The 25,951-nt window shown below is 44.3% G+C and overlaps 1 protein-coding gene across 1 annotated transcript in view; it reads right to left on the bottom strand.

Annotated features, from left to right (window-relative positions):
* Window positions 1-22,359, bottom strand: part of ITCH (itchy E3 ubiquitin protein ligase) — an 811,820-nt gene extending 789,461 nt beyond the window's left edge. Inside the window, exon 1 of the mRNA XM_085619094.1 lies at window positions 22,161-22,359. The gene's annotated coding sequence lies outside the window, so the exon portion shown is untranslated. The remainder of the gene's footprint in view (window positions 1-22,160) is intronic.
* Window positions 22,360-25,951: the final 3,592 nt, after the last annotated feature.

Raw genomic sequence — 25,951 nt, 5'->3', positions numbered from 1 at the left:
CCGCATCAATACACTAGGTGATGACATTTCCACATATTATTGTTTGTGCGCTGTATACTTTCATCAATAAAACTGTATATCTGTGCAGATGTAATTGTCATTTCAATTGAAGCGGTGTTGTCTGTAATGGCAGTATGCTACTACACCATGCATAATCCACTTTACTCAATCCATTCTACTCTGCAGCACTCCACGACACTACACAATACTCTGTACCACTCCACACTATGCCACTCCTCAATGCGTCACTGCTCTCCACTCTGCCCCACTCCACTCCACTCCATTCGACTCCTGTCTACTCTACATCACATTACTCTATGCCCATGCACTCTACCCTACACTACTCTACTATGCAGCGCTGCACTCTTTTGCCACTGCACTCTACGCCAATTCCCTCTACTCTGAAACAATCTACTCTATGCAACTTTATTCCCCTCTGCACCATTCCACGCAAGGCCACTGCAATCTACCCCGCATCACACCATTCTACCCTATGGCAGTATGCACAAATTTACTAAAAACATATACACACTACAGCACTGCACTAGTCGCAACTTTACTCAAAACCAATACACTCAGCACCAATCTAAACTGTGCACCACTGAACTCTATGGCTCTGCACTCTACATCTCTACTCTGCACCACTCTACTCTATGAAAGTGCACTCCACTATGCACCACTGCATTCTTCGCCACTGTACTCTACGCCACTACACCATGCCACTGCAGTCTACACCTCTGCACTCTACCCTGCACCACTCCGCTCTACGCCACTGCACTCTACCCCAATGGACTCTACACCACCTTACTCAAAGCCCATGTATTATACTCCGATCTACTCTTCAACACCACTTAACTAACGTCCACTCTGCGACATTCACAATACTCCATTCTATGATGCTCTGCTCCATTAAACTCTACTTCACTGTATGACACTCTACTCCACGCCACTCTACCCCACTTTATGCTATTCGACAACACTACTCCATTCTACAACGCTCTATGCCACTATACTGCACTCTATCCTACGACACACTACTCCACTCTATGCCACTCCACAATTTACTCCACTCTTCGTCACTCTAATCTACTCCACTAAATGCCACTCAACTCTATGCACTTCAACTCAATGGCATTCTACTACCACCACAACACTTTACACCACTCTACACCCGCCATTCCATGACACTACACTTCATGACACTCAACTCTGCACCACTTTACGACTCTACGCCACTCATACCACTCTTCTCACTTCCACTTTACGACTCTACGCCACTCATACCACTCTTCTCTCTTCCACTTTACAACACTCCACTTCACTCTCCTTTATCCCACTAACTTTTAGCCATGCTGAACAGCAGCCACACTGGTGTACAACATGGCCAAGATATACTGATAAAGTGAGTACCTCTTCCATAGGCGAGACCAAATAGCTTTGCCAATGCTTGTTCCCTTCAAGCAGGTTCCTTGACAAGAGCTCTGCCTTACAACCCAGCCCATCCCTTCTCTTTCACAGCAGAGAGCACACCCAACAATTTACCAGTTCCACAGGGTTTTTGGGCAGCTATTCTCAATTCTCCCCTGGAGGTACCTTATTTACCTACACCATGTTTTAATCCTGGACTCCTTGACTTCAAGGTGCCTATTACTCACACTGCGACTACACCATGAGGCTGTTCTACTGGTAACAGAGGAGCACCACAAATCCTATCTTTTAACAGAGTGGTTTCTTTACTAAAGATAGCTGAAACAGTTTATTCTGACAAAGTTGTAGACTGATGAAGCTGTGTTGGTACGAAAAAAAGTTTACTGAGAGGGCAAGCAGGAGGCGCTCTTCTGCCTCTTAGTACTGCTTACTACTGTTAATCTTCTAACCAACTTACATTCTAGAACTAACCCTATTTCAACCAGCTAGCCGGGATACCACAAATCCTCCCTCTTAATAATGCATTATACATAATACAACAGAAAATTACACAAACTATAGAATAAAATAAAAAGACAATAATAATAATAATGAGATCACAAAGATCCCTTGTCACAAAACTATATAGCATGTAACTATCCCCCCCCCCCCCTAGAAAGTCTTGAAACTTCTTTGGTAGATCTCCTCACGCGAGCGGAGACTGCATGTTCTGTAGGCAAATCAATTCACCCATCATCCTTCGAATGAGCAAATGCTTCCAACAGGTTATCCCTCACCGGACTATAGTTATGGTTTTCACAATCTTCACATCATTACTGGGTACAATCTCGTCACTATGAACCTCAATATACCCAGACAACCAGGCATCCTTCAGCACACATTCATCCTCATGCCACAACCACACATTAGATTTAGCAATATCTTCATGAAAATTCACATCACGTTTCCAAGTCAAAACCTTATTACATCGACAGACTTCCAAAGTGCCTAACCCTTTATCACTCAACGCTGACTTTGAGTAAACTTTCTTCACTTTAAGTGGGCCAGAGTAATTACTGCAACCTTTCTTAGTTTGAATACCAAGTTTGACCCTCACCCAATCACCTGGTACCAAGCGCATGTGCTTCACATCATGTTCCTTGTTGTAAAACTTTTTATACACTCTTTGTACCTTGACCAAGTTACCCTTTACAACAGAGGGTGACACTTTGCTCTGTACCTTCATATTCATCCATGCAGTGATGTCCTTGGTAAACGGTTCTCTACCCCTCAGGATCCTTAAGGGACTGTAACCAGTCATGGTAGGAGTGATTCTGCATGCCCATATTATGCTTCCCAACTCTTTTTCCCAATCCAGGCCCGATTTAGTGACAGCTTGCACACTACCTATCATCACTAGTAAATCGTTCTACAGAACCATTTCCGTCAGAATGATAAAACAGAGAGCGTTTGCCTTTAAAGCCATTCCTGGACAGAAATTTCACCTACTTGTCAGCAATAAATTGTGGACCATTGTCACTCAAAGATATGGCAATTCCCTGGGGCGAGAAAATTTGCGCTAGGAATTTTCAAATCCACCTTATTGCAAACTTCAAACTCCAGCCATTTAGAGTACATGTCCAAGAAAACAATTACGTATTTAGACACACCCCACGAGTCTAAAATTGGCCCAAGCACATCAATACTCTACTCCTCCCACGGATTCTCCAGATACTTGGCATTCCGTAGAGAAGGTCGAAAAACTGACTGTGATTTATATGAATTAACACAATACGCATTGGCTCTTGCAGACCTTTTGTGTGTCAGCATCTACACCTGCCCGCCAATATGAGGTCTTCACTCTTCTCTTCAATTTGACTATCCTAAAACATTTCCTTCTCAATGTCAGAAAAGTTCTCAGCAGGAGACAAGGGTGGCGAAGTGAGACAAAGAACGATGATGGATTCAACCCAGATCTGTGACTGGGGGTGAGTGTCTAAAAAGTTTTCAGCGCTCCGTCCATCATCTCCTTGTGTTTGCTTTGTTTGCCCTTAGTTGGCAGGGTATGCCCAGACGTGGGTCCCTTGCTCAATTTGCCACGGGATTCAAACTAGCCAGGCTGAGGAGAGGTGTTACCCCACAACCGGTCACAGGATGTTTGTTTCCGGTCCAAGGAAGACCTGGCTTGGCAGTTCGGGCTAGACTGTTCTCAAAGAACAGGGTCAAGACTGATTTGCACATTGCTGGGTATGAACTGGGGCAGCGAAGTGAGCTAAAGAACGATGATGGATTCAACTGTGGGCGAGTGTCTGAAAAGTTTCTGCGCACTGTCCATCATCTCCTTGCGTTTGACAAGGAACAAAACACATACTCCACAGTCAATGTAGAGGGATTAGCAAAAATCTGTGTCAATACAGCACCTAGTCCCTTGCCACTGGCATTAGTCGTCATAACACTACAGGCACTAGTATCACACCCTTCTAAATGGACTGCAGCACAAATATCCTATTTTATGGTTTCAAAGTCCATATGCAATTCTATGTCAGGACCGGAGGCGAGGTTTATGCTTTTCTTTCTTCGCCTTTAATTACAAAATTCACAAACAGCAGCCATTAATATCAGAACCAAACTACATTTCCCATTAGTCCAGGGAAAAAACAAACAGTATCAACTTTAGTCCTTTCACAGTGTTCATCTTCTGGACTGAATAACCTTCCTTGTCACTTCCTGTAACCCCTCTTTCTTCGCTGCTCGGCAGCTAGTTAATGATTCCTCTTTATTGTGAAGTGTGAAGTGTGTATGGGCCGTAGCGTTTGACTACGCGTGTTTCTCTCGTGCATAACCTTTGGTTTCCTTGCAGAGCCCTGATTTAACTGCGGGAACGCTCGTCGCTCCTTACGCGGTTTTTCTGCCAATCCAAGACCGCGGTGCAGACCGCCGCCCGCCAGAGGGTGCTGGCGCTATGGGAGGCCCGCGACTCGCTGACTACGGAGCGCGTGTTCAGTCAAGAACAGCTCACTCGCACTCCGTTAGCCTGTTGCTGCTCACGTCCCCCATCTGCCTGCTACGCCCAGTATATCTGGGTCTGTATTTAAAGCACTTACCCTGGTTTAACTACACCCGTTGGGGCCGGTAGTGGTGCGGTGCACCGGAGCTTTGTTCTTCACGCCCTGGGACGATTTTACCTCTGGGTAGGTATTGTGCTAGGCTTCTGGCCTCGCGAGGACACCATTGAGCAGGCAGGTGTATTCTACCCCGTGCCTCTAGTGGGTGCTGGTGTCCTGGGGCTTACAACCCTCCAAAACATGTGCCACTGGCCCGCCTAATACTTCCTGAGTGACCCTCAGCCCAAATCGTCACGCTCAGCGTGCATCTGCTCCCCCCGCCTCAACCTTTGGTGGTGTGGAATCTTCCCTGGGGTGTTATTATGGAGCAGAACTATTATGAGGACGAGGACTCCTTAACTTATTTACAATGGGACGATAATTTCTATGACGCTATCGATGAGCTCGTGACACCCATGGAGCTGAGATTAGTGGATAAGATTGAGCAGGTGTGCAGCAGAATGGCACAACCTGCGCCTGGCACCTCTGTACCACCGCTCCCAGAGAAAGCCCCTGACCAGGATACTTGGGGATGGCCACCCTCCTCCCAAGAAGAAGTGTGACACGAGGGTGGACAAGGACGCGTTTGCGCGCCTCAAGCAGGCCTTCTTAGTTCAACCGCACTATGGAGCCCCTTCAAGAGCTACCCCCCCTGAACCAGCACCGATACAGCCGGCCCCACCGCAAGCTCAGTACAAGGATTCACCTGAGGGATCAGACGACGAGGTGGGTTCCTCCAGATCTTGGCGACCGTCAGGCCCTACTGGGCCTCCTAAGACTGGTATCTCTGACATGCTGGACCCGGACGATATCGTACACCCCAGAACGGCTGAGTGGACCCCCGCTGACAAGGTAGCGCAGTATGTACCGTCTCGCCTCAGGAAGCCGTTGGAGAATGAGGCCCCGAGTAGGCTTAGAGCGGAATGCCCTCGTCCCACTTTGGAAGGGAAGGTGGAGGTTACGCCGGATATTGAGGCAAAGATGGCCACGTTTTTGACGAAGTTTATTAAAGATCCCAAAAAGGGCATCAACCGGTCCTGGTGGGCCTGCCCGGACAAATTGTTGGATGCCATTGGGCCAATGACCAAAATCCTGGACATGGCCGAGGAGGCCCATGTTTCCTGGTCTCCGATAGATCCGGGCGTTATTTCGGCTTGGGCGCAGCGAGCCATTTGTTTTATGGGGAACGCGAACTGCGCCCTATCAACCGAACCCCGGAGGTCCCTCTTGATTAAAGTGGACCCCAAGTTATGTGACCTAGCGTGCTCGGAAGCGGTCAAGCAAGGGGGTTTATTTGGCGAGCCTTTCATCAAAGAATTGGGCAAATTTGTCGCAATGTTTACATCTCTCGACAAAGCTCAGGCAAATATCAAGAAAGTGTTTCACCCTCGGGTTTTCCAAGGGGCCGGTCGTGGCAGGGGCAGCTCGACCGGCCGCTTTAACTCCCAAGCTCCCCAAAATCGGGGGCAAGCGTCCGGACACTGGCAGTAATAGGGAAACCCGTGCTTTTACAACTTTTACCCGACCAGAGGGCAATGCTTCAGGGGCCGTGGAGGCTTCAAAGGTGGAAACAACGTGAACTCTAACGGTGAGTTGCTTGCCTTCAGCGCAGCTGCTGGTTGGGGGCAGGCTAGCGCAATTTCTCCCCGAATGGGAGGAGATTACGGGGGATGCTTGGGTTCTACAGATGGTGCGGGGGTTTCAGATAGAATTTTACGGCTTCCCCCGCCAGTGCGGCTGCCCTCGGCCAATCTCCTTTTCCTCCGCTGATTCGGCAAGGATAAACGAGGTGGCCGACATCCTTCGTAAAGGGGCGGTTTGTCACATGGAGGTTCCCCCCGGGGGTTTCCTCAGCAATATGTTCCTGGTAGACAAGGCAGACGGTGGCCGGAGACCTGTAATCAATCTCCGGGAGTTCAACGAGTGGCTCGTATACCGCCACTTCAAGATGGATGGTATTCATCTCCTCGGGGACGTGCTACTTCCATTCAATTGTATGGTACGCCTGGACCTGAAGGATGCGTACCTGGTAGCCCCAATTTTTACCCCGCACAGGTGCTTCCTTCAATTTCTTTGGCGCAGACGGGCTTACGAGTTCCAAACTCTACCCTTCGGCCTCTCGTCTGCTCCCTGGTGCTTCACCACGGTCTTCATTTTTTAAGAAAGACAGTGGTCCTTGGTGGAGATAATTCAAGAAACAAGAAATGAATATAGAACGAAATCAATTCTATATATTTGCTATCCAGCCGGATAGTACAATTTAATAAGAATTATTAAATATTGTCAAAGGACAAAATTAATGAACAGTGGTATACAGTCCTGAATCCAAAAATCACATAGATACACAGAAGGTGACAATTAACTATTTACAAAAAACAAAGCAAACAGGCAAAACAGAAAGAGTTGCTTGTACTCCAAATGTAAAAGATAAGACACGCATAAGTAGCAACAACCGTTACACATAATAACAGGATTGTTTGTGTGCACTGCGTTTTAAAATGCCGACGACGTTTCGATCCCTATTAAAGAATCATTGGGATCATCATCAGGACAGTAATACTGTTGGCCTGAACAATTAGACAACTGATTAAACACATACATGATGGAAGAAAAAGGGGGAGGAAAAATAACATAACTTGTTAAAAGAGCTTCCCAGAAACCGTAGTGATGGCAGAATAAAAATTGCAAAATACAAGAAAATCCACACAAGAAGCATATATATAGATAAGGACTAGACCAATTGCCGTGTTGGGGGTAATCAAGTATTGCGATTTAGGGCGGTGAATTTATAGTGCCTAGTAATTGCTGCGAAGTGAACAGACCAACAGACCATGCACGAATGCGCCGCGCTGATTTGGTAAAGTACAGCAGTGTTGTGACTTGTGCTGAATAAGGGTTGTGCAGCCGCGCTGGAAATGGAATTAGGCCCTACTGATTGGTAGTGGTGCAGAGGCTTCTGAACAGTGTCAGCACTGCAGCCGACGGGGGATCGTAGTGAGGATAATAGTGAGGAAAAGCAGAGTACACTAAGTAAGAGGGCAGTGAATCAACGTGGTTGAAACCACGGTGGGGGTAAGGTCCTGGGTTATACCTTAATAAGCGCCTGGAAGTGTATATCCGGAGTTGTCGAAGGCCACACGGGTCATGTTGAAGCGGGCACTACAAAAGGGGCGGAGGTAGTGGATAAATTAGTCTAATAATTAGGAGTGGTGATATAAACAGAATTGTACTTCGGATCCAGTCGCACTTACCTTAAATATGATTAATTAGGGCAGTGTCAACGGCGCTTGAATTCCTGGCCCCGGTTGTGTTAATAATTGTGAGGCACTTGGAACGAGGACCTGAATTAATCTAAAAGAAAGGGGTAGCATCAGCTGTTTAAGAAGTCGTACGGATGGATTGTCACTCGGAGATTACACACTGAGTGGTAAGGGTCTTACCGTAGTATAGAAGGTAGTTAGATGCCGAGTGGCAGGGAGTCCAAGGAAATCGATGGACGGTCACGGAGCGCGATAGCTCGATGTGAGGTCTCGGTGTGGGACATCTGGGATTGATTTAAATAGCGCGCGAAGCCGCCATGATGCAGAACCTAGTGCGGTGACTGTGACGGCCATTTTAGGTGAGGGTATTGGTCAGATTACAACTAATACATTAGCAACATTTGGTAAAAATCACGAATTTCTTAAAATTGTGGTGGACAACCAAGGCGAGTCATTTCCATCAATTCAGGTTGAGAAGGGACAGAATTACATAGCAATGGATTGCTTCCAATTGAGTTCATAGTAATGTGGTCCAGTCCTCGGTCCTATTCAGACCGTTTTTTTATACTTTGGGTGCGCAAAATCCACTTTAGTTCCTCTTTGTTCAACAGACTCTCAATGTCAGCGCCGCTTGGAGGTGGTTTGATCAGGGAGATAATTGTCCATTTGATGTTGTTTTCACTGTGTCCAATGCTTGAGAAGTGTTCCACCAATGGTGCATTGGGTGTCTTACATCGGATTCGACTACGATGTTGGCAAATCCCGATGCAAGCTTTCTGGGTTGTTTGTCCTATATATATTTTTGCGCAAGGACATTGAATTACATAGATAACATTGCATGAATTACAGTAGGTAAAGTTTTTGGATGTGATCTTGACATTATTGAAAGTGAATTCTTGTCCTTCAATAGTAAACTCACATACACTACACTTACCACATTTTGCATGTCCTAGTAAGGGGTTCAGTCCCCATAATTCAGTAAGGGTAGCTGGTAGTTTAAGTATAGGGAGGGCTGCCCTGACTAGGTGGTCTTTTATGTTTTTACGGAAAGCAAACAACGGGCGATCAATGTTCATGATTCCAGCATTTAGTATCGTCCAATGTTTGAGAATGGATTTGCGTATGGCATTAGAAACAGGTGAGAAGGTAGTCACGCAAACCATACGGTTTTGGACAGTCTTGGGTTTGAGAGATAGAAGGATTTCTCTAGGACAATACTAGGCTCTTTTGCACGCATTGCGCGCCACCCGTCTGGGATATCCACGGGCTTGAAGTTTAGATGAAAGTACTGCTGCCTCATGAAAGTAGTCTTCTTTGTGAAAGCAGTTTCTGCTAATGCGTAGAAATTGCGAGTAAGGGAGAGAATCTCTTAAAGCACGGGGATGGTTGCTACTGTATTTGAGTAAATTATTTCTCTCTTGGCTTCCTATATAGACTGGTGATCAGTTCCCCATTAAAATTATGGATTGTGAGGTCCAGAAATGGGATTGTCTTCAAGCAGGCGATGGAGTTTTTAAGAGCGAGAGGAGTCCGCTTGATCGTCTATTTAGACGATATTCTGATCCTAGCGCAATGTCCCTCGAAGTTACAAACACACCTCCAGATGGCCGTGTCTCTTCTTCAAGGCTTGGGCTTTGTAATCAACAAGCGAAAGTCGCTTTTGGTTCCGACGCAGAGAGCAGTTTTTCTAGGGTTCGTCATAGACTCCTCTTCGGCCTCGCTCAGCCTTCCCTCATGGAAGATGGCACAGATCCGACACGAGATTCGTCAGACCCTAGCCAGACAGCGAACCTTTCTGCGGCAGACTGCACGCCTGGTGGGTTTACTCTCAGCCTCAATCCAGGCGAGTATCCCTGGCCCGCTACACTATCGGCCGCAACGTCTGCGGACGCACCATTTAAGGAGAGGTCTCACATATTCCCAAGTGGTTCCTCTAACAGACGAGGTGAAAGAGAAGTTGGAGTGGTGGCTCGCCCACATGGAGGCCTGGAACGGGAGAGCTATCTTCAGTTCCACCCCCGACTTGGTGATAGAGTCGGATGCCAGCAGGGCAGGCTGGGGAACTCGGTGTGCGGACTTCTCCACTGGCAGAAGTTGGTCTCCTCAAGAACAATGCCTGCATATAAACTGCCTAGAGCTCTTGGTGGGGTTCTTTGCAGTCTGCTGCTGGACCAAAGATCGGATTCAGACCTCGGTGCTCCTAAAGATGGACAATGTCTCGGCGGTGAGGAACATCAACCATCTGGGAGGCACCAAGTCCTGAGCTTTGGCGAACATGGCCAAGGAATTCTGGAACTTCTGCCTGGTCAACCAGGTCTCAGTGACAGCAGAATACCTCTCGGGACGGGACAATCTGGTAGCGGACTGGCATTCCCACTATCTGCGAGATGCCAGCATCTGGAAACTGGATCTGCAGGTTTTTCTCCTTCTAGTGGATCGATGGGGTCCTTTCTCCATAGTCCTGTTTGCATTCCCACTTGACCATCAGCTTCTTCGGTTCTTCAGCTGGAGACCGGAACCGCTGGTGGTAGCGAAAGTCGCATTTACCCAGGATTGGAGTCAGGAGAGCGGATATGGCTTTCCTCCATTCTCCATGATCACGCGGACAGCGGCCCTGGTCCGCAGGCAGAAGGCCATGGTGGTCCTGGTAACGCAGGTTTGGAGGTCGCAAGTTTGGTTTCCGGTTCTTCTGGAACTTTCTTGGGCTTCTCCAACCAGACTCCCCCCAATTTCGTTGCATTCTGTCTAATCCGGAGAGCGAACCTCACCATCTGGTGGAGGAGGGCTCGTTACAGCTCATGGCCTGGCGGATTACAGGCAAAGGTGGAGACTCCCAGGCCTTTCTTGACACGCTGAGCTGCTGCTCTCCAGATCCTGGGTGGATAGTACGTCCAAACGCTACCGATCTACATCGACCCAATGGGTATGTTGGTGTATGCGACGGGAAGTGGATCCCGTGGTCGCAGATTTGACTGACAGAGAAAGGCTTGGCCTACAGGTCGGTAAACACAGTTAGGTCGGCTATTTCGGCAGGGCACACCCCGGTGGATGGAGCTCCCCTTGGTGAGCATCCGTTTGTCTGCAAGCTCCTGTGAGGGATTTGACTGTCTCTTCCCCCAGAACCTCGATATTCTGTCCTCTGGGATGTTAACTTAGTGTTGAATCTACTCTTATCATGGCAACCTAATTGTTTACATTCAAGGAAAGAAATGTCTGCAAAGTTAGCTATGTTGTTGTGCCTAGTCTCGTGCAAGAGAGTCTCTGATGTCAGAGCGCTGGACATCACGGCAAGGGTTTTTTCCCCCGCGAAGGGGGTCACATTCACGGTGAGCAGACGCACCAAGTCCAACACCCGCACAATTTCTTACCCGACTTTTGAGGATTCCTCGAAGCTCTGTGTGGTACAATGCCTTAAAGCCTATGAAGAGGCTACGGAGGAAGTCCGTCCACCGGGTGAACAACTCCTGATAGCACTCAGAAAACCGTTCAAGGCAGTTTCTTCGACAATTATTGCCTGCTGGCTCAGATGGGTTGTGCAAGAGGCGGGCATTAATACGAAGGCATTCGGAGCCCATTCAGCACGAGGGGCGATGGCCTCCAAGGCCTTCAGTCTGGTGCCTCGTTTGGAAGATCTTATGAGAGCGGCAGACTGGTCCTCAGCTTCCACCTTTAAGAGGTTTTATTTTAAACCGGTGCTAAATATGGCTCAGATGGTGGTGAATAAGCTTTGAAGGAGCATAATCCTCACCTCCGGTCCTGACATAGAATAGAAATTTGCCTAGCCTACGAGAAGGTAAGTTTCAATTCTATTAAGGACACGGAGGCGATGATTATCCCTCCCAGCAACCAAGATGGATGCGAACCCACCCGTATGGGAGTAAGTAATCCTTTTTCGTGTTAATCTGTTTACAGTACAGTTATAACAAGATTTTCTTTAAAGAATACTGTGCATAGGTTGCTTGCTGATGTTTCACTTATGTGGCATTGCCATTACTGACGCATATTATTTTTCCAGGTAATGATGGTTCGAAACAAGAGGCATGAACAAGAGAGCGTGACTCGCGCGAAGATAGAGGGGTTACAGGAAGGTTATTCAGTCCGGGAAATGAACACTGTGAAAGGACTAAAGTTGATACTGTTTGTTTTTTCCCTGGACTAATGGGAAATGTTGTTGATTCTGACATTAATGGCTGCTGTTTGTGAATTTTGTAATTAAAGGTGAAGAAAGAACAGCATAATCCTCACCTCCGTGTCCTTAATAGAATTAAAACTTACCTTCTCGTAGGCAGGCAAATTTCTATTCTTCACTCCACTTGACGCTCCTTCAATAATTGCCTTAATCCATACATTTTAATTGCGACATTCATCACGAATTTTGAATAAAATTCTGGTCATCTAAGTAATTATCTGACCTACTCTTTGGAAGTTGGTGTTGATGCGTTGCTAATCGATTCAATAATGGTCCTTTTTTGGAGAAATACCCTCTCTGCCAACTTTACAGACCTCATGTCGAGCTTGCACTTCCTCAGTTCAGCAGTCAGCCCGTTAGCAGCTAGTCTTTCTAAAACCAACTTCAACCTGTGGTCATGTTCTTGTTTGTCTCTACTCATAATGAGTTTATCATCTTGGAAGTAAGTTACACCTTTGAGGTCCTTAAATAACACACGCATCAGACGCTGGAACACAGCTACTGCTGACACCAGACCGAATGGTATGCACACAAATCTGTAACACCAAAATGGTGTGATGAATATGGGCAAACTTCTGCTAGACTGGTGAAGTGGAATCTGGTGATAAGCTGACGTTACACCGATTGTGGAAAACCACGTGACAACGTTAGTTTTTGCCAAAAGCCCACCGATCCAGGAAGTGCACACTTATCCACCACAATGTTTTTGTTGAGATCCCTCTGATCAATGCACTATCTTATCTGCTCATTGGACTTCCGAGTCACAACCAAGGGTGCCAACTATTCTGCACTTTCCACCGGTTCAATAATTCCATTTCTCTCCAATGTATCCAACTCTTCCATCACAACCTCTCTCACACTTGGTGGTATATTTCTCACTTTGACACACTGGTTCTGCACACTCCTTCAACATGATCTTGTGCATAAATCCATAACACAGAGAACACTGCACAATAGTATACGAAGAACCAGAGTATGCAACAATTAGTAGATACACTCCGCCAATCCTCATCCATCATGATTATTTCTTTCTAGCAACCCCATCAACTTCCAAAACAGAGTCAGCAATGCTCAGGATGCGGTCATCACACAGCGACACATTCCCCACCGCATGCTCCATATCAGGATTATCCATCACACATTTCATAGTGCAACTTCCATTCTTTTTTCTACAGACCTTCACAAAATGACTGGTGAGCCCACAATAAGCCATTCGTGATTTTTATCCAGTTCATTGAAAGAAAATAATCAAACGAATGTCGATTTCATCCAATCATTTTAATTGCGAAAAATACTTGCATTCAGTATCTTTCTTATCAATGCTGGGAAAAAGCATCCAGTGCTATGATTTTAACAATTCAACATTGTACCCAATGCATTTCGGGTCCAAATGAACCCTTCTTCAGGGGTATTCATACAGGTAGAAATAACTGAAAAAAATACAAAAAAGCAATTCAATCAATAGTCCTCATAATCGATTTCAACATCAAAAGTCTGTATCTATGTGTAACGTGCTGTGTCTTACTCGAATAATACAAACATGCGGTGAATAATAAGCTCATTTGTTAGTCGCAGCAAAACAAGCTTTCAAAAGGTGACTACAACAAGAAGGAAGTGAACAAAACTTAGGTGACGACAGTACATGAAGCCGTGAATCGTGTTAAAGAAAGTCCTTTTTCAAGTTAAAATCTAACTGAAAAGCATTTCCGTAGATCACCGTGAAATGACTCACTCCGTAAAGTGAAAAGCGGTGCTCGTGACAAAGAAGAAACCAAACCATATTCAATTTCACCCGTCAAACTGACAAAACGAATAAAAAGAATGAAAAGAATAAAAAGTGAACTCTAAAGAACACTCGTGAACATAGCCGATACGAAGTTGAACCTGTGTCTGGCGGGAACACGCCAGTTACTGGTAGGTGTGCTTACGTTAGACGAGAAGAGATTTAAATAATGGAAAGAGAAGATGGATAGCTGCGTTCTATGAGATGCCTAAAGACATAGAAACAGTCTCCAAAGTGCCGTTACATTGCGTGTACATCAATAAAGTTACTAAAAAAACATACATGAAAGAAGACCAAAATTACAGGAAACAATTAAATTTGATACGGTCATTGAGACCCAGGGGTTGAAGTGACTGCAACTTTTTGGTCCAATAAAATTCTGCACGTGCAAGAGATTTCTGAGGATCAATGTCAGATCTTGGCTTTTGTGCTTCCAGAATGGTGAAGCGAAGTTGAGAGATGTTGCGTTTTGCTTCTACCCAATGCGTAGCAACTGTAGATTTCTCATTCTTCATTCGGATGTTGCTTTTATGCTCACCAACTCGTATTGATTATTTTCTTTCAATGAACTGGATAAAAATCACGAATGGCTGATTCAACAGCCTATTGTTAAGTGCTCACGCCAGCAAAAGGTTTTTTCCTTTTTGCACCATAGACTGGCAGTTTACCGGAGTCGCCATTGGATAGGCGACATGGCGTTCTGAGCACAATTTCAAAAAGAGTGTTACTTCTGACTGAACCTTCACAAGAGTGTGCACGTTGGCATTCGTTCTGTATTGCACAATTGTATCCATTGTCTCCAACGTAGCACCACAACAAACATGTAATTTGAAGAAATAGCCTCTTTAACTGCTAACAAAGCAGACACATTAGCGTTTACTTCAGAAGCAGCTTCAGAGATATATGGATTAATACAAGAAGCAAGACTCTTTAGTCCTCAAGTATCAACGGCATCGCAACTATTGAAACAACTTGAATATGTAAGTCGCAAAGAAATCAAAGATTACATGCAACTACTCTAATCCACTATCACAAAGCTAAAAGGATTCCCAGGGGCTTGCGTATTGCTCTTAAACCAATGCTGTGTAAAACCAACAAACAATTTATGGAAAGGTGGTACCAAATTCTCAATAAGTGTTCACTAGATCTTATTCTTCTGATTGTGGAAGAACTCTCTAATATTCTTAAATCTCTGGAAATAGAAATAGCATCCATCAAAGAAGAATTATCCAAAAAAGAACTAGATAAATGGGATGAACTTTTATCAGACCTCAATGGGAAACTTGATAGATACGCAAAGGAAATACATGAACGCAAAATTAAGAAGTTTTGCAGAGACACTATTGATTACAAGCTAGACGAGGTCTATACCTGGGCAGAGGTTTACAATCAACGTAAATGGCAAAGACCTATGAATGTTAACTCTTCCCAAGAAAGCTTTGTTTCTGACTCCGAAGTTGCTCAAAGTCGTCCTCCAATGAGTCAAGCTGCAAAAGCACCACACAATGTTGAGGACACTGCTACAAACACTGAAGCTCGAAAATCTTTTTTAGCCATCAGCCCTGCTTCAAATCACCAACCCGATCAATCCATACAAAAACAAGGCGAAGCAAGAGGAAAAGAGCAACTCTCAGAAACGGACAAGAGATCTCTGCGCAGCAAAACAAGAGCGACCTAGTCGTGAATATTTCCAAAAATCAACTTTCTAAAGCTCCACTAGCAGTTTTAAATAAGGGAACGTCTTTTGTACCCACTTATAAGAGCAATGTGGCTGAAACAGAAATTGCTTTCTTTAAGTTTGTTAGAATCTTGCGACTAAAATATTTTTTCAGTACCATTGAATCTACACCTCCAGAGATAGATGATTCAACTAAAGAGTTCAAACCAGAAAGCACGTTTTGCTCTCCTATTTCACACAAATCGATAGACTCATTCGAAAGATTGGTCAAAGCGGAGATTACCAGCATCAACTTTCATAAACGTTCCAAAGAGAATTTTTCAGCCAAAGAATGGAGTACTTTAAAACAACTTGCCGATAATCCTTCTATGACTTTCAGTAAAGCTGATAAAGGTGGCGCACTTGTAGTGCTGGATACAGAGTTTTACGAAGAAAGTGTCATACACCCCCTTATGGACGCTGACACATATACTAAATTGGACCAAGATCCAACACACAGCTACCAAACTATTTTGAATCAGATTCTCACACGTGCTGTAGAGATGGGTTGGATCAATCAAAAAACTGAGAAGTTTCTATATACAACTCATCCACGAAGACCGAGATTGTACATGTTACCCAAGATTCACAAAAACCTCGAAAAACCACCTTTCCGCCCTATTGTGTCAGCATGCGGATCTTTATCTGAACCCTTAGGCAAATATCTTGATCATTTTTTACAACCAATGGTACAAAAACAACAATCTTACTTAAGACACTACAGCTCTTCTCAATCTTTTGAAAGATCTTGATTTAAAGGACATAGAACATTGGGTACTATGCACCATAGACGTTACCTCTTTGTATACTTCGATTCCACTTGCAGATGGTATTGAAGCAACAGAATGGGCTTTATTAAACCATAACCACATCAATGCAGAAAATGTGTTTCTAATTGAACTGCTCCAATTTGCACTCTACCATAGTTACTTTGAATGGAAGGGTGTGTTTTACGCCCAAAACAATGGCACTTCAATGGGTTTTGCTGGAGCTCCTTCGTACGCCAATATCTTCATGGCCAAACTTGAACACGAGCATATCCTGAACAATCAAGCATGGTCTCACAACCTAGTACTATATAGGCGCTACATTGATGACATTTTCATTAATTGGAAGGGAGATCGCAGCATTCTGGAAGCTAATATCTTGCACCTCAACCACATTCATAATCGAATCAAGTTCACTCATCAAATTGAGAATCATCAGATTAACTTCTTGGATGTACTTATTCAAATTGACCAAGGATCAATCAAAACGAATGTCTATATTAAACCTACGGATAGAAACAATTCTCTCCATTACGGAAGCTTTCATCAACCCACACTCAAGAGACATTTACCATTTTCACAATTTATTCGATTAAAAAGAATCACTTCTGATCCACAAGACACTATCTCCATCACCAATCAATTTGCTGACCGGTTCCTTAAACGAGGTTATCCACCACAAATTTTGGAGGACGCCAAACACAAACTTGACAAGGTAGATCGTAACAACTTACTACAACCAGTATGTAAAAAAACAAAGCAATCCTCTTGTATTTGTTTTAAAACATTCTACTCAAGCCGGCAACATCAAATCAATCATCATGAAACATTGGAATATCATTTGTACTGAACCTGACTTACTGGCTCTATTTCCACAGAAACCAACCTTCGCCATGCAAAGATCTAAAAACCTGAAAGAACTGCTAACCCAAACATCAGATACCCTTGGAAAAACATACAAAGGCATGCAAAAATGTCAAAACTGTGTGCATTGCAATAATGTAATAATTGGCGACTGTTTTATCCATCCAACTAAAGGCCATAAGATTGCTCTACGTCATTCAAGTACTTGTGACACTTGGAATGTCCTTTACACACTTAAATGCCCCTGTGGTAAAATTTATGTTGGCAGAACTGAAAGTAAAATTAAAATACGAGTTGGTGAGCATAAAAGCAACATCCGAATGAAGAATGAGAAATCTACAGTTGCTACGCATTGGGTAGAAGCAAAACACAACATCTCTCAACTTCGCTTCACCATTCTGGAAGCACAAAAGCCAAGATCTGACATTGATCCTCAGAAATCTCTTGCACGTGCAGAATTTTATTGGACCAAAAAGTTGCAGTCACTTCAACCCCTGGGTCTCAATGACCGTATCGAATTTAATGGTTTCCTGTAATTCTGGTCTTCTTTCATGTATATGTTTTTTTAGTAACTTTATTGATGTACACGCAATGTAACAGCACTTTGGAGACTGTTTCTATGTCTTTAGGCATCTCATAGAACGCAGCTATCCGTCTTCTCTTTCCATTATTTAAATCTCTTCTCGTCTAACGTAAGCACACCTACCAGTAACTGACGTGTTCCTGCCAGACACAGGCTCAACTTCGTATCGGGTATGTTCACGAGTGTTCTTTAGAGTTCACTTTTTATTCTTTTCATTCTTTTTATTCGTTTTGTCAGTTTGACGGGTGAAATTGAATATGGTTTGGTTTCTTCTTTGTCACGAGCACCGCTTTTCACTTTACGGAGTGAGTCGATTTCACGGTGATCTACGGAAATGCTTTTCAGTTAGATTTTAACTTGAAAAAGGACTTTAACACGATTCACGGCTTCATGTACTGTCGTCACCTAAGTTTTGTTCACTTCCTTCTTGTTGTAGTCACCTTTCGAAAGCTTGTTTTGCTGCGACTAACAAATGAGCTTATTATTCACCGCATGTTTGATTATTCGAGTAAGACACAGCACGTTACACATAGATACAGACTTTTGATGTTGAAATTGATTATGAGGACTATTGATTGAATTGCTTTTTTGTATTTTTTTCAGTTATTTCTACCTTTATGAATACCCCTGAAGAAGGGTTCATTTGGACCCGAAATGCATTGGTTACAATGTTGAATTGTTAAAATCATAGCACTGGATGCTTTTTCCCAGCATTGATAAGAAAGATACTGAATGCAAGTATTTTTCGCAATTAAATCAATTGGATGAAATCGACATTCGTTTGATTCTTTTCTTTCAATGAACTGGATAAAAATCACGAATGGCTGATTCAACAGCCTATTGTTAAGTGCTCACGCCAGCAAAAGGTTTTTTCCTTTTTGCACCATAGACTGGCAGTTTACCGGAGTCGCCGTTGGATAGGCGACATGGCGTTTTGAGCACAATTTCAAAAAAAGTGTTACTTCTGACTGAACATTCACAAGAGTGTGCACGTTGGCATTCGTTCTGTAGAGCCCACAATAAGAACATTTGGACCTTAACGCCAGGCAGTTTTTGTCTCTACTGAAATATCCCTTATTACCACCCATGAAACAACTTGGGTGTTTGTCACTTTTACAACTTAGTGACAAAGCTTTACCCAGGTTGTTTACAGTTCATCTTCTCCCCACCTGAGAGACTTAAAACATTACACACATATTCTACTTCCTCCTAATGTTTTAAGGCAGCTTTAGCACACTTTTTGGACATCTCTGCCTTCTGGAAAATGGCAATAACTTCATTTAATTAAGCATCCCCACACACCCACAATTTCCCTTGAAAACTAGAATTATTAGTATGCATAATGATTTGGTCCCGAATTAGTTCATCTTGCAAGAGATCAAGCTTGCATGAAATCGCGAACTTCTAAAGTGCAAATACGTAACCTCACACTGTTTCATCAGAACTCGTTGGTGTTATCTATTGGTGATACGCACACCCTCATCGGAATGCGCACACCCTCATCGGAATGCTCTAATCACAAACCCCATGTGAAAACAAGTTCCGATGAGGGCGTGCGCATCCCCAATAGATACGACAAAGAGTTCCAATGAGGGTGTGTGCATCACGGATAGATACACCTCAGAGGTGCCACAGCCACAACTCCGGCTGCGTGCAACAGCCTCTGTTGGTGTCATGTTCACTGAACAACGTATTGTACTAGGAAGAGGGTTTACAAACAGCTGCATCCAGAGAGAAATGTATTGTACCACGCAGCAGTTTTAACAAGCCCAAGGGCCCAATCCAGAATCTGTAACATAGCCTTAATTGCGTACTGTGCGGACGTTCATCGAGTTACCCTTCAGTGGAGTATCATGAGGAAAGACTTCTCTGAGAGGCTTGCAGAATTTGCACTAAGCATTTGAGGTCACACGCAATGGGCGGCTCATTGGATGCACATATGCTAAGTGGATTACTACCCCCCGCTCCACAGCCAAAACTTTGCCCAAACCCACATTCAACCAAAATTCTTTGCATATGCTCATGCTCGCAAAGGGGTGCCGGACACAGGCAAAATCCTCCACTCTTCCCTCCTCCTGTAATACTGGTGTCCCACTCGCTTGCTCTCTCACCATAGACATCACACGGATTCTTCAGTGAATGGCAGGAACAAAGGTAAGATCCTTGCCGCCCAATTTGCAGAGTGATGAAGCCGTATTGGTAGGAAAGATGTTTATTGAAAGAGCAAGCAGGAGGCACTCCTATGCCTCCCAGTACTACTTACAACTGTCAACCTTCTAACCAACTTACATTCTAGAACTAACTCTGTGGCAAACAATAGCCTAGACGCCACAGTTGTCCTGGATAAAGGTAGATATAATGGACACAGTAAGATTCAGTAACACTGCATTTTGATACATCATGAAATATCCAAAACTAAGAGACCAAGCAAAAGCAACAAAAGTAGTTTAGATAAATATTCAGAATGCAGCAAACACGAGAGTTGCAAAGATTCTCAGACTCTCACACCTTTCTGCGGCTATGAGAAAGTGCCAAGATAATGTTCACAACAGCAGACACAGTGTACAAAAGTGTGTACGCTAAGAACTCATTTTAACAGTGGATAATCAATAGCTATGCTCCCTTGATAAATATGAGATTTGTAAGCAAGCACCTAATATTTACCGAAACAGGAAACTCACAATAAGGTATTCGGTACGCAAGGTATAGTGACTGTGAATGCGGAACTCATACTCATATTTACAAAAAGTCGTCGTTTTAATAAGCAAGGTGTCCGACATTTTTCATGCCAAACAGTGCTGAGAAGGCTCAGGGTTTTTGCGTTTTTAACTACCTAAATAGTAGTGATTTCTTTGTATTGACTGAAAACCAAAGCCGTAAAATAATACGTATCCTCTCCTGAGCATTTGCTACCGACTTCCACTGGACTCATGCATCCAATAAAATAAGGGAATCTTCATGAAGCCGATTTTTAATTCTTACATACATAGCCACTTTGGCAAAACTCCGTGCCGAAGCGCAGACTCCACCCCTCTCTAAAAAGGGCCGGTCTACAGCCAGCTGATACAGTGTGTTTACTTTCCTTGGCACTTAATGGGAACAGCAAAGTATTAAATATCGTCATAATGTATACACGACAACCACTTCGAGCGCACTGCAATTTGAGAGGACAGGCCTGAAAGGAAGCACCCCATTTGAAGTGGTAACCATAAGTATATCTTACAAACTAGGACGTCCCGTGATCTGCCTTCAACTGCTATGCGGGGAGAAGGCGTCCACCTTTTTAAGGGCTCGGCCCTCTGTTTACCCTGCGTTACCAAATGAGACTGGCTTAAGTCGAAACGAAGATAAATGACCAACTAAAGTAGAATTAGCCCCTTGCAAAAGTTAGGCTGATGCCCTACAAACTGGGTAACATGCACCCCTTATTCATACCCGGGGGAGGGCGGGGCGAGCTGAATGCCGGCTGTAACCTGTAGCGTGATGTTTATCTAAAGACATGGGCAAGTGTGTGAACTGGTTGCTTAACTTAATTAAGGTTAGCCTTACATAGAGACAAAGTAAAGATGAGAGATTGCCAACTTCCACTTTAGGAAGAAGGGAGTTAGAAGTCTGCTTACATGGTCACACACGGATTCATAAGCTGGCAGAATCAACGTTAGATATTAGTTTAGAGGAAATGAATAGATTTTCTAGATTCTCATGTTTATTTTTGGGAAGTCTCAACGCTTTTAAACGGATACAATGTTTACCCATATCCATTGTGTTTTTTTTAAACAAATGGCTCCCGTATGTAAATTAGGCCTCTCGTGAACGAGCTACCAAAGACTGAGTACTGTTTAGAAAACACAACGCAAGTTATCTGCTGATTAATTAAAGTTACTGTATTTCTCTCTTGTACAAAATGCAGGTGCACCCTTCAAAGGACACAAAAGCCTTTCTTCCAACTAACAGCCTTTCTGCAAGATATCTTAATAAAAAACAGACTTGTCAATTGCCCGAAAACAATTCCTGTAAAACTTGTCTGGGGAAACAATTTTTAACAGTACAATCGTACGAGACAAGTAGTGACAGAGGAGGGGGCACCGAGTAGGCCACTAGAAGTCAAGACGTTTGTCCGCCAGGTCAAGGAAACAAGCTTAGCCTTGGACAATGGACTGCAGTAATGAACGAGAGAGATAAACACTCTCACTGTGGACAGTGGGGACTGTGAGGGGTATCCACTGACTCTGGGTCAGGCAATGCAGGAAGAAGGTGTGGAGAGCCATCCATTGTACCTATGACAACACTGGACTGGACTAGGGCCAGAGGTCAGCCTACTGGACACGCCCCCAACAGTGCGCCCCCCACCACAAAAAAGTTCGCCGGGACTCTCGCTAACACTGACAGCCCACTATGGGCAATGGCAGTCCACACCTGATATAATAGTCCCTGAGGAACAGCAGCTAAGTGAGCGCCACTACCGCAAGGAAGAGCAGTCCCTTACCTGCCCGCGGCCCCTGCAATCCTCTCCGAAGATGGCGGCAGCCCGTCTAAGCAGTTCCCGGGGTGGAGCAGAGCAAGAGACAGCCGCCAACAACCGGAACACCGCGCACGCGCATCACAGAAGGTTAAGGTGCGTGCGACATCATAGACAACCAACACAGTCCCAGCATTCCGACAACCCACGTGACCGGAAACGAACTGTGTATCTGTCATCCTTGGCGTTCACGTGACATTGCATGGGACTACACTTCCCAGCAACGTATGTGATACGAAGCGGAATGCAGAAATACGACTGCATAGTGTTTTGTTTCCCGACAGCGAAGCAACCTTTTGGCGTTCATCGCAGCAACGCATCCTGACGCGACAGGCAAAGTTTGTATTTCATTGCTGCCCGATTGGCGAGCTACTCTTTTGGAGTGTGCTCTGCAGTGTACAACTCCTGAAAAAAGTGGGGGAGGACTAACCGAGCCAGGCAGTATGCTAACTGATATCATGGCGCGTGACATCACACGGCATAACAGCCCATGACATCACAGGAAGTGACATCGGAGCTTTAAACCTCATGCATATGTTTAACATGGCATTCATGAATACAGTGAAAAATTGTCTAGCAAGCGCGACAAAGAATTTTCAATTCTATTAAGGACTCGGAGGCGAGGATTATGCTTCTCTATCTTTACTGACATTTACAGCAGCCAATAAACAAACTTTAAACTGGCATGAACCCGGAAGGTCAACCCCTTCCTGTATGTGCACCAATCATAACACAGTCCATAACATAAGAACGTCTGACCAAGCCATAATGAATGAATGAATCTTCCTCTTTCTTTGCCATAATCTCCAACAGTCCAACCAAACGGGAAAACTCCACATGATGTAGATCCTAGTCCGAAGCGACCTCATCCTTTCTGTCGCCGAGCTGCACACTGCAGATGCCGAAACTCCAAAAGCTCAAGTTTGCTTGTCCTGGTCACCTGGAATGGAAACCGACATCGTAACTTCCATTCGAAATAATGAACCCGCATTAAACTTACAGAATTCCAGGGTGGGTACAACACATATCAGTTATACAATATTGTTATCGGTATTGTAGCTTGGGTGGGATAATCCTCGCCTCCGTGTCCTTAATAGAATTGAAAATTCTTTGTCGCGCTTGCTAGACAATTTTTCATTCCATGTCAGGCCACGGAGGCTCCGATTATGCTAGTTTAAAGTTGATCCACCACCACCGAAGCCACATCCACATTAGGTTTATGGTAAAACTTTTTAAATGTGGAATCAGCAGACCAGTCCGCCACAGTCATGATATCTTGCAACCGGGAGCCCGCCCCCAATGACTTGGAAGCCATAGCTCCTCTAACGGAATGAGCTCCAAAAATGGAAGTATCCACCCCCGCAAGACCCAGTAACAAAGTGACCCACCTGGCCAGGGTTGCAGAAGTGACCGGGCGAAAAGGTCTCTGAAGTGCAATTAATAACTGTCCTAACACATCAGTTCTAAATTCCCTAGTACAATCTTCATACACCTTCAAACATTTGACAACACACAATTTACTGTGATGAGGAAATGCAGGATACGAAATGCAATGTGAATGCGTTTTGGTAGGCCTTGAAATCGTAAAGGAAACTCCTGAAGGAGTAAATACTCTACCTGCCAAATCCAAGGCCCGTACATCTGACACTCGCCTACATGAGATTAGGCACAACAAAATTGTCAATTTTGCTGATAATTGCTTCCTGGACAAAGCTTCATTATTCGGCCAGCCTACCAAAAAACGCAGCACCACGACACATCCCAAAGTACGGTGTACCTAGGCTGAGGAGGGTTCACCAAACGAATACCTCGCACCACCGTGCAAACCAGAGCATGTTCCCCCACCGGTCTGCCTTCCACATGCGGGTGTCCCGCTGAAATTGCAGATCTGAAGTTATTCACCGTTCGGTATGCCAAGCCAGATTTGGCTAGTTCTGACAAGAAACTTACGATCAGATGAATGTCGGATCCCACGGGATCACTCTGTCGTTCACCACACCAACTAACCCATCGCTTCCAAGCGGATTCGTATCGTTTGTGTGTGGAGGGTGCCCAAGCTTGTGATAAGAAAAAGAGAGTGTCTTGCGAAACTCCCGGCACTTGCCAGCGACGCCTGAAAGTCTCCAGGCCATGAGAACCAACTGGTCCTGTAACACTAATGGGTGCCGAAGTCCCTGAGGATCCGTGAGAATATCCGGAAACGATCGAAGTCGAACCGGAGGCGCACAAGCCAATGTCAAGGCAGTCGGAAACCATGCTTGTGCTTTCCAATATGGTGAAACTAGAACAAGCTCCGCCTTCTGTCTGCGCACCTGTGCCAACACCCGCGGGATCATGGCAAATGGTGGGAAGGCATATAGAATGCCCGTCGTCCATGAGTGAAGAAAGGCATCCGAGCCGACCGCTAGAGGGTCCGGTCGCCAACTGTAGAACCGTGGAAGTTGTCTGTTTAGTCTGGACGCAAACAGGTTCAATACACAAGGTCCCCACTTGAGGTCCAACGTCTTGAAACTGTTGGGATGCAGCCTCCAATCGCTGCTGTCCCGCAAATGTCATGAGTTCCAGTCCGCAATCACGTTGGATGACCCGGGAATATCAGAATCAGAATAAGCTTTATTCGGTAAGATAATTTGCAAACCATAAAAGCATAAACAATTTAACATGTAAACATTTGTATAAGAACACATGAGTTAAAAAAGAGATATAATTTAAAAATGGCCAGTGTAATCAATACAGTACAAATCTGTGCAAAATCGCAATCTTAAAAGAGAAAATTGATCCAATTGTTATCATTTTCATAGGATAGTCATAAATTAGCCCCCCGCGTTTAGACAATTAGGCATTTCTTCTGTACAGAAACTCATGTAGATTAAAAATCTTCAATATAGCCAATTCAAAAATATATGTGCAAAATCGCAATCATGACATGAAATTTAGTCAGTTTGTTATCGTTTTTCTTTCCATGGTCATAGATTATAAACATTTTTTTTTGCTCTGAAAGACGGAAAAGAAAAGCCCCCATTAGCAGAATTAGGACGCGTTGGGAGAAATTCCCAAGTCATCGTGGGATACCTTATGTTTTAGTAATATCCGTCTCAGGGTCATATAGATTATATGATGATTTTTATAGTAAAATTTAAATATGGAATAAAAAGAACCATATAACATTTACTTGTTTGCTAGAACATATCTTTTAGGTTTGGTTTCCGAGTTACAGGATAGATTATCAGAGAGTAGTATACAATATGTTATTTGATTCTAATACTCTGTGATCCTGATGCTAATTAGCAGACAAAGCATTGAAATTCATACACGAGTTTTCAATATATGACATTAAAAAGACACCCTATCGTTGGTTGTCAGTGTGGTCTAAATCCAGATTATTCCGACATTTAATAAGACTCTTTAAAAAAGGTATAACATTTAGGGTTATGCATTCGTTGTCAAGACATTGGAGGGCCATAAAGGCAGGGCGGCATTGTCGAATGCCCCATATTTTTAAAATTGGGACTATCCATTTTTTTCTCAGATCACTATAAAATTTACAAAACCCGGGAATATACTCCACCGTCACCGCAATACGATGGTCCAGGCAATAGTGCCAGAAGTCCTTGGCTATTTCCGCCAAGAGGCGAGATCTGGTCCCTCCGAGCCGATTTATGTAACGCACCGCGTACACATTGTCCATGCGCAGGAGAATGCAACAAGAGACCTTCTGAGGGGCCAGAGTGCGAATCGCAAATGCGCCCGCAAGAAGT

The sequence above is a fragment of the Triturus cristatus genome, chromosome 7, assembly GCF_964204655.1.
Source record: "Triturus cristatus chromosome 7, aTriCri1.1, whole genome shotgun sequence".
Classification (NCBI taxonomy): Eukaryota; Metazoa; Chordata; class Amphibia; order Caudata; family Salamandridae; genus Triturus; species Triturus cristatus.
Note: the sequence above shows the minus strand (reverse complement) of the source record. Positions and strands in the feature narration are given on the sequence as shown.